Consider the following 9,053-nt stretch of genomic DNA (forward strand, 5'->3'; position numbering starts at 1 on the left):
TGGGAGGAGGACGAGGACGAGGACGAGGAGGAGGAGGAAGGGCACTCCTGCAGGGTCCTTTTACTCATCTGTAGGGGAGAAAAGAAAAGCTGGCAGGCGCAGGGTCAGCTCTCTTGCATTGGTCCATAAAATAGGCAAGAGATGGCAGACTTGCTTCTGAGCTGGGGAAAAGCAGCGAGGGATTTCCTCCGAGGAGCCTTCATTGCCCGGAGACCAATGAGGGGCCTTGGTGTGGAGCAGCCAGAGCCCTGGCCCCTCACGCAGTCCCAAAGCCACGGCTCCTTGCCCACCCCTGATTCCCCGGAGAGGAACATTACCTGAACTTGGCAGGAGTGCCGCAATTTCGGGGGGGACCTCTCTGCCCCGCCACATGTTATAGAGCAGGGCAGAGAGGTTGCTCCGGAGGTCTTCGATCTGGGGAGATGGAGAAATGGCCCCAGTGATTCCTGCCCTCTTCACAGCCCAGGCCAGAGGGTGGGACGTTTGCCTCCCCCCTCTACGTGTGATCTCCCCCTCTACGCACCTCCTCCTCCTCCTCCAGCAGGGCCCTGGCCTGGCCCAGGAGGGAGAGGAGGACCAAGAGGCCTCCCTCCCTCACCCACCGCCCGTCCAGGCTCAGGGCGTCCTCCAGAGCGGCCTCCTGGAGAGAGAGCCTCTGCCTCGCGCTGAGGTGACCTCCGAACACCTGAAACCAGGAAGAGACCCTGTCAGTCCTCTCCAAACGGAAGCCCTGGTGCCTCTTCCCCAGAGGGGTTGGCTCCTGCCCTCCCTCCCTCGCCCCTCTCCAACTGCCCTGCGAGGAAATGGGATTCCCACAATGAATCAGGGCATGCTCCAGAGCTGTGGCATGCCAAAGGGACAGGAGGACTCCCAGTCTCTCTGCACACCACTGCCAGAAGGATCGCCCAAGGGGGATCTCCTGTGTCCCTCCCTCCCTCCCGGGGAATAAACAAAGCCCCCCTTGACCCTGGCCCAAGAGGGGAGGCCTTTCCAAGAATGCCTGGCCAGCACCACAGACGGGCCTCCGTACCTCAGCTGCCGTGATGAGGTGGGCGTAGCTCTCCCTCCAGGGCCGTTCTGGGTCCTCCTCCCAGGTGAACTGGCTCCGGCCTGAAAGGCAGAAATCGGGAAGAGCTCTAGTGGACAGGCCCGGCACAGAACAGCTGTGCTTCCTCCTGGCCTGGGGGTGTCTCTTCCCCCTCCCCCGGGGCCTCGCTGGTCTCCCCCTCTGGCCTCGGAGGAGGGCTGGGCTCATGGGGAAAGAGCACCAGGAAAGGCAGCTGAATCGGAACAGATGTCTGGAGGCTGTGGTGGGGAAGGCTGATCTGCACAGAAGGAACCCCGTTGCTCTGAAGGGAGGGAGGGGGTGCCCTACCCCGGAAAAGGGACCCTAACTCACCCTGCTTCTTCTGCTGCAATTGCATCAGCTGTCCAAAGACCTCCCTGGCCTTCTCCCGGACCTCCGCTTCCGGGTCGGCCAGGGAGACGGACAGCTTCGCCACCACGTGCCCAAATGTATGCTGGCTGAAGATCTAGATTGGAAGCAGAAGAAGAGGCCTCGCTTGTCCATCCAGAGACGGCCCCGGAGCCCTGAACCACTGGGGTCTTCCCCCTCCTGACCCTCCCCACTGATCCTGGGGGGACCTTAGAGGAGAAGGAACAATGTCCCAGGGGTGGACACTCTGGCACTTCGGGGAGGGAGGCAGGGAGGGCCAGTCCTCATCTTCCCCCTCCCAGAGATGGAACAGCCCCTCCTCTCTTGCTGGGCTCCACGGGCCAGATCCTGCTGGGGGTGGAGGACTTACGTTTAAGCCAGGCATTTTGCAGGCATCCAGGAGGACGTCCCTCAACAGAGCAGCTGCCCGGGCTCTGGGGGCAGGCCAGCTGACCCGGAGCCAGTATAAGAGTTGCTGTGGAAGGAAGGAAGGAAGGAAGGAAGGAAGAGGAAGGAAGGAAGGAAGGAAGCAGGCCCTCACCCCATACCCTCGGACCAGGGCATGGTCCTCAGCACACCCTCCCCCTGCAGATCTGCCCACCAAGGACTGTGCTGCTCTTCAGGAAGATCCCCAGAGAGGGTGGGCCCCAGGCTCTGGAAAGGGCTCTGTTCCTGTGGGAGAGCTGCCTGCCCCCAACCTGCCCCCTGAGGGGCCCGTCGTCTCCCAGCCTGGAGCCGGGGTGCCCAGTGACCCTTCCAGTTGGCGTGCTCCCACGGCTCACGGACGGCAGCTCCTTGGGAGTCCTTCCCCCAGGAGAGAGGCAAGCCACTCTGCTGCCGCCACAGAAAGCCAAATTCCAGGAATGGGGTTCTAGAGCAGCCAGGTGGGAGGGCCCCCCCATGCGGCAGGAGGGTGGGGGGGATTGTGTTGCGCCAGAGGTGACCCTTTCTCCCCGCTGGGCTCCCTTGGGATCCCCTTGGCCCATCTCCCTCCCACCTTCTCCAGCTACTTACGTCCAGCAGGGTGTCCAGGTGGCCTGCGGAGGGATCCTCGCGGATCAGGCCCCGCAGCATCCTGCGCAGGGCCTCCTCTGCCTTCTGCTGCAGGGCCTGATGGGAAGAGCGATCTGGCATGAAAAGGCTGAGTACCCTCGCCCCAGGGCTGGCCAGGAAGCCTTGAAGACCACCACTCCATCCTCCAGGGAAGGAGGCCTCTGGATTCGGGACCCAAAGAGGGACCCTGCGTCTTTCGCCTCTTCCGGAGGAGGGACACAGCTCTCCCCACAGCTGGACCTCGTCCTCCAGAGAAGACGGGACCGCCAGGTGTGTCTGCCACCCTCTTGAGAAATCAGGTGTCGCTCAAGGTACCTGGCCTGCGGGGTCTGCCTGTATCGGGGGGCCTCCGAGGACCATCCCCAGAGCCCAGGCTACAATCGACTGCCGGAGATCTGTCCTCAGGGGCGGATGGAACTTGCTGGCAGGGCAGAAGGGCCGGGATTAGACTCCGTGCTGGAAGGGAGGGCAATCCCCCAGCCCTGCCGGGGCTTCGTCTGAGGCTCGCCACTTCCCCCTGAGCAGCGTGAGGGTGAGGGTGGAGGAGAGGATGGCAGTGCAGCGCCTGAGAGTCAGGGAGAGCCTCGGGGAGGGAGGCACTGCTCCCAGCTGGAGAACAGGTGCTGCCCTCAGGCACTCTGCCCGCATCGCCCTGAGGCCGGGCAGGAAGCAGCCATGGCCTCCCGTCTCTCCCTTGGGCTGGCTCTGTTGACCATCCTGCAGCCCCAGGACGGTCTCCCTCCCTCCCTCCCTCCCCTCCGAGGGCCTGGCACCAAGGTTCCCTCAGGAAGAAACATACCTCAGCTCTGCCACAGCCTCCATACATCCAACCAATCTCGCCTCTAGGGCAAGGAATGACTTGTGCATGATGTCCTTGGGGAGACAAAGGTTTCAAAAAGAAAACATCAGAGCTCCTTGGGCTGGGGCAGGTCTGCTCCTGCCCCCCACTCCATTTCCTCCCCCCCCCAGTCCTGAGTCTCACTCACTCGTATTTTCTCTGCAATCCTTTGCTTGCAAGAAGGCAGAGAACGCTCCCGGCCGTGGCAGAACCCCCGGACCGCCTGTAAGAATGCCCGGTCCTGTCTGGGGCCCTGCAAGTGGCGAGAGGCAGGCTGTGAGCCTGGCCATGGAGGGCCAAGGAGAGAAGCAGCATCCCCAGTCAGGGGCAGTCCATCTGGCTGGACACGAGCCGCTGCTTCTCCTGCTCCCGAGGAGGCTCCCTCCTGAAAGTCTCCATGGCTGCCCTGGCCCTCAGGGCACATGGCTGGACCCCGAGGAGACGGCATCCTTTGCAGAAGGAGGCAGGGTAGAGGGTCCCGTCCCTCCAAGAGGTGCGCGTGGGACAGCTGTGGGGCTTCCTAACCCAGGGGCCTGGGAGGATGGGGACCCCGGTCCCTTTTCTGCAAGCACCCCTCTCGGGGGCGGCTGCAAGTCAGTGCGGGATCCGTGTGCCGGGCCCCCCTTGCTCCTGAGACTGCCATCCCTCTGCTACTGGAGCCAGCGAAATCCGAGAGGAAGGGGAACGGAAGGGGAACAGCCTCGCAAGGGAAGGGACACTGCGCTTCTCCTGGTGCCTCGTGGGGCTTACCGTATCCTTGGCGGCCAGGAAGTGGGCGATGCATTCCGCCGCTCCCCTCTTGGGGCGCCTCCTGCAGGCAGCGGCAGCTGGGGAGGAAGGGCCCGGTTAATACGCGGAGAGATCCCGCTTTCCTTGCGCCTTCCACGGTGCCTTCCCTCGGAGCCCTTCCCAGCGGGCTCCCAGGGGCGAAGAGTCCGCTTCCGTGCCCCTGCGGGCTGATCCCCACCCAGAGGTCGGCAGAGGGAACACGTCCTGGGCTGGGTCCAATCCTGCCCTGGGGAGGGGGGGGCTTCCTTCCCTCTCGCCCCTCAGGGGTCCTCTGGATCATCGCTTCAGCAACAGGTCCAGTGGCTCCCCGGTTTGAGGGTGGGGCTCCATCCACAGCAGGAGAGCGAGCCTCCCCCCATCGACTTCTCTGCCTGTAGTGCGTGGCAGCCCCCCTCGGTGTCCCCCCAGCACCCCCAAGGGGCTCTGATGGCCACACAGCTCAGCCCGGACTGTGGAGCCCTCCTGTGTGGGGGGAGCCCGATTTGGCCTTCAGGCACAATTCTTCAGGGCCCCGACCGTGGGCACTGCTGTCGGGCACCTTCACAGAAACCATCAGGGGAGCCGTTTCGTCTCCGGGCCTCCCTCCGACTCCAGTGGGAGAATCGGCAAATTCTGTCACTCTAGGAGGAGACTCCCCCCCCCCACACACACACCTTCTCCACATCGTGTCCCTTTCCCCCCTTCTTCGAAAGAATGGGGTCCATTAGGGCTACCCTTTTCTCCTCCCCACAGGAGCCCTCCACGAATGCCCCGTTGTCGTCTGTCATCACAGATCCGACTGGCGAAAGGGGCCATGACACACCGACAACGTACCCTAATCAATGGGGTCGTTCTTGAAGGTGCCACGAGATTTCCAAGCCCTGTCGGGCTGGTTCCAAAAGCATTCCTTGTGCTGGGAGCCACAGGGGGCCTGAGCCCTGGGAATGTCACTGTCCTCAACAGCTCTGCCTCTTCCGCCCCCCTCCCTGCCCCTCCCTGCCCTCCGTTCCACTCCTCACCTGCAGGCTGCACCTCTCCTCCGGCCCGGGGGGCGACCTTGGCCCGTTTGAAGAGGGCCCTTAAGCGCTGGAGGCTAGAAGGGAGGGAAGAGAAGGGGAGTCACTGGCCTGGCGGCACCCTGTGTCTGCAGTCCCACCTAACCACCCGCCCTGATAAGAAAGAACACTTGAGGGAGTCTCTCTGGGATGAGGGCAGGTCCCTCCGTCTCCGCATCGTGACTCTGAGGGCATCGGAGGTCTGGAGAGAATCTCCCCTGGGCACCCGGTGGGGGGCTCTTGGCCCCTCTTGCCTGCGAGGGTGGAGGGACCGGAGAAGGCCTGACACACTCTTTCCCTCCCCTGACACGGAGCTGAGCGTTCGGACAGCCTCATCGCTTGGAGAAGATGAGGTGCCTACAGGTTACTAGGCAGATACTAACCAGTGCCTACAGGTTACTAGGCACTGTAGATCAATCATCAGAAAGGCCAAAGCTGAGAGTGAGCTAAAATTGGCCAGGGAAGCCCATTGATGAGTTCAAATCCCCTGGTCCGGATGAAGTGCACCCAAGAGTGCTCAAAGAACTTTCCAGAGAACTTGCACAGCCCTTGTCCATCATCTTCGGGCCCTCTTTAAGGACTGGAGATGTCCCGGAGGACTGGAAGAGAGCAAACGTTATTCCGATCTTCAAAAAAGGGAGGAAGGATGACCCGGGAAACTACAGACCAGTGAGTCTGACCTCTGTTGTGGGGAAGATAATGGAGCAGATATTAAAGGGAGTGATCTGCAAACATCTGGAGGGCAATTTCGTGATCCAAGGAAGTCAGCATGGATTTGTCTCCAACAGGTCCTGCCAGACCAACCTGGTTTCCTTTTTTGACCAAGTAACAGGTTTGCTGGATCGTGGAAATTCCGTTGATGTCATTTACTTGGATTTTAGTAAAGCTTTTGACAAGGATCCCCAATATGTTCTGATGGATAAGTTGAAGGACTGCAATCTGGATTTCCAGATATTTAAGTGGATAGGGAATTGGTTAGAGAACCGCACTCAAAGCGTTCTTGTCAATGGTGTTTCATCAGACTGGAGAGAGGTGAATAGCGGGGTACCTCAGGGCTCGGTGCTCGGCCCGGTACTTTTTAACATATTTATTAATGATCTAGATGAGGGGGTGGAGGGACTACTCATCAAGTTTGCAGCTGACACCAAATTGGGAGGACTGGCAAATACTCCGGAAGATAGAGACAGAGTTCAACGAGATCTGAACACAATGGAAAAATGGGCAAATGAGAACAAGATGCAATTTAATAAAGATAAGTGTAAAGTTCTGCATCTGGGTCAGAAAAATGCAAAGCATGCCTACTGGATGGGGGATACGCTTCTAGGTAACACTGTGTGTGAACGAGACCTTGGGGTACTTGTGGATTGTAAACTAAACATGAGCAGGCAGTGTGATGCAGCGGTAAAAAAGGCAAATGCCATTTTGGGCTGCATCAACAGGGGCATCACATCAAAATCACAAGATGTCATAGTCCCATTGTATACGGCACTGGTCAGACCACACCTGGAGTACTGTGTGCCGTTCTGGAGCCTCACTTCAAGAAGGACGTAGATAAAATTGAAAGTGTACAGAGGAGAGCGACGAAGATGATCTGGGGCCTAGGGACCAAGCCCTATGAAGATAGGTTGAGGGACTTGGGAATGTTCAGCCTGGAGAAAAGGAGGCTTAGAGGGGACATGATAGCCCTCTTTAAGTATTTGAAAGGTTGTCACTTGGAGGAGGGCAGGATGCTGTTTCTGTTGGATGCAGAGGAGAGGACACGCAGTAATGGGTTTAAACCAAGTACAACGATATAGGCTAGATATCAGGAAAAGATATCATGGCAAATAGATGGGGAAGAAATGGAGATAGTGACAGATTTTATTTTCCTGGGCTCCAAATCACTGCAGATGGGGACTGCAGCAAAGAAATTAAAAGACGCTTGCTTCTGGGAAGGAAAGCTACGGCAAATCTAGACAGCATCCTAAAAAGCAGAGACATCACCCTGCCAACAAAAGTGCGTTTAGTCAAGGCTATGGTATTCCCAGTTGCAATGTATGGCTGCGAAAGTTGGACCATAAGGAAGGCCGAGCGTCAAAGAATTGAGGCTTTTGAACTGTGGTGCTGGAGAAGGCTCTTGCGAGTCCCTTGGACTGCAAGGCGAACAAACCGGTCAGTCCTAGAGGAGATCAGCCCTGACTGCTCTTTAGAAGGCCAGATCCTGAAGATGAAACTCAAATACTTTGGCCACCTCATGAGAAGGAAGGACTCCCTTGAGAAGAGCCTAATGCTGGGAGCGATCGAGGGCAAAAGAAGAAGGGGACCACAGAGAATGAGGTGGCTGGATGGAGTCACTGAAGCAGTAGGTGCAAACTTAAATGGACTCCGGGGAATGGTAGAGGACAGGAAGGCCTGGAGGATCATTGTCCATGGGGTCGCGATGGGTCGGACACGACTTCGCACATAACAACAACAATCAGGAAAAGATTTTTCACAGTCAGAGTAGTTCAGCAGTGGAATAGGCTGCCTAAGGAGGTGGTGAGCTCCCCCTCACTGGCAGTCTTCAAGCAAAGGTTGGATACACACTTTTCTTGGATGCTTTAGGATGCTTAGGGCTGATCCTGCGTTGAGCAGGGGGTTGGACTAGATGGCCTGTATGGCCCCTTCCAAATCTATGATTCTATGATTCTAAGAGCAACACGTCCCGCTTCCCAACCAGGATCGCTTGGGAGATCGTGAGATAAAAATTGCATAGGAAAAGAATACAGGTGCCCCACTTACATTTTTAGATGTTTTTCAGCCATGGTCTTAAAAATATATACAAATAATATATACAAATGTACAAATAAATATACAAATAAATAAATATATACAAATATATACAAATATATATATATATATATATAGAAAGAAATATACAAATATATACAGATATATACAGATATATACAAATAAATATAAAGGTAAAATTAAATAAATAAAAAACGAATAATATAAATGAATCAAAAAGAATAAATAAATGAATTAATAAAATAAAATAATTAAAATAAATAAATAAGTGAAATAAAATAAATAAAACAATTTAGTTAAATAAATGGATAAAGTGAAATCAAAAAGAAATAAACCAATAAACCAACAAAACACGATTTTTCTCCACCAGTCTCTTTCAACTCCAACTCCAACGCTCCTTCAACAACCCACAAAGGACCCCCCGGGAGTGGCAGCCCAGGGCACCAGCAGGGGGTGATGTCACAAAGGAGGCCCCGTCCCGCCCGTCCCTCGGGTTACAGTGGCCCAGGGGGCTGTTTCCTGGCCTTCCCTCCCACTCCAGCATGGGATGAGTCACTCCCAGGGGGGGACAACAAAATCAGAGTCCAGGGGCACCTTTAAGACCAACAAAGATGTATTCAAGGCGTGAGCTTTCGAGTGCAAGCACTCTTCGTCAAACTAAGAACTGACCATTATAACTGTGGGCATATATAAGCACATGTTGATCTTGTTGCACTAATAAACTGTCTCACAGCAACCAAACACAGCCACATTAGAACTCTCTGCCAAACCAGCCAATCAAACCCCTCGAACCCATTTGTAGTTCACAAGGACATATCTTTAAACCCCACCTGCAGCGCGGGGCCCCAAGTTTGAAAATGAGCAGGAGCATAAGGGGAGAGATGTCAGGGAAGAAGGGTGGATGAATGAAAACATTTTCTGCTGTTGAAAAGCTCATGTTTTTAACGCCGCTGAACCATGTTTTCAGAACAGCGCAAAAAATGTTAAATGGGCATGGCCAATTCTGTGCGCAAAAAAAGTTACCCTCCAGAGCAAGACCAGAACCCATAGTTCCAGATACAAGTCATTTCTTGGCCTATAAAATCTGAGTTACAGTTGGAAGTGGAATACAGAGACAGAAAAGGAAAAATAGTAA

General features: G+C 55.8%; 1 long non-coding RNA gene across 1 annotated transcript; it reads right to left on the reverse strand.

The window, feature by feature from the left end:
- Nucleotides 1-4,098: 4,098 nt before the first annotated feature.
- LOC143820956 (uncharacterized) lies at nucleotides 4,099-8,020 on the reverse strand. Its single transcript, XR_013225608.1, has 3 exons — nucleotides 7,910-8,020; nucleotides 5,114-5,187; nucleotides 4,099-4,153 (listed from the first exon to the last, which is right to left on the reverse strand). It is a non-coding gene; the product is annotated as an uncharacterized LOC143820956 (long non-coding RNA).
- Nucleotides 8,021-9,053: the final 1,033 nt, after the last annotated feature.

The sequence above is a fragment of the Paroedura picta genome, chromosome 11 (assembly GCF_049243985.1).
Source record: "Paroedura picta isolate Pp20150507F chromosome 11, Ppicta_v3.0, whole genome shotgun sequence".
NCBI classification, from domain to species: Eukaryota; Metazoa; Chordata; class Lepidosauria; order Squamata; family Gekkonidae; genus Paroedura; species Paroedura picta.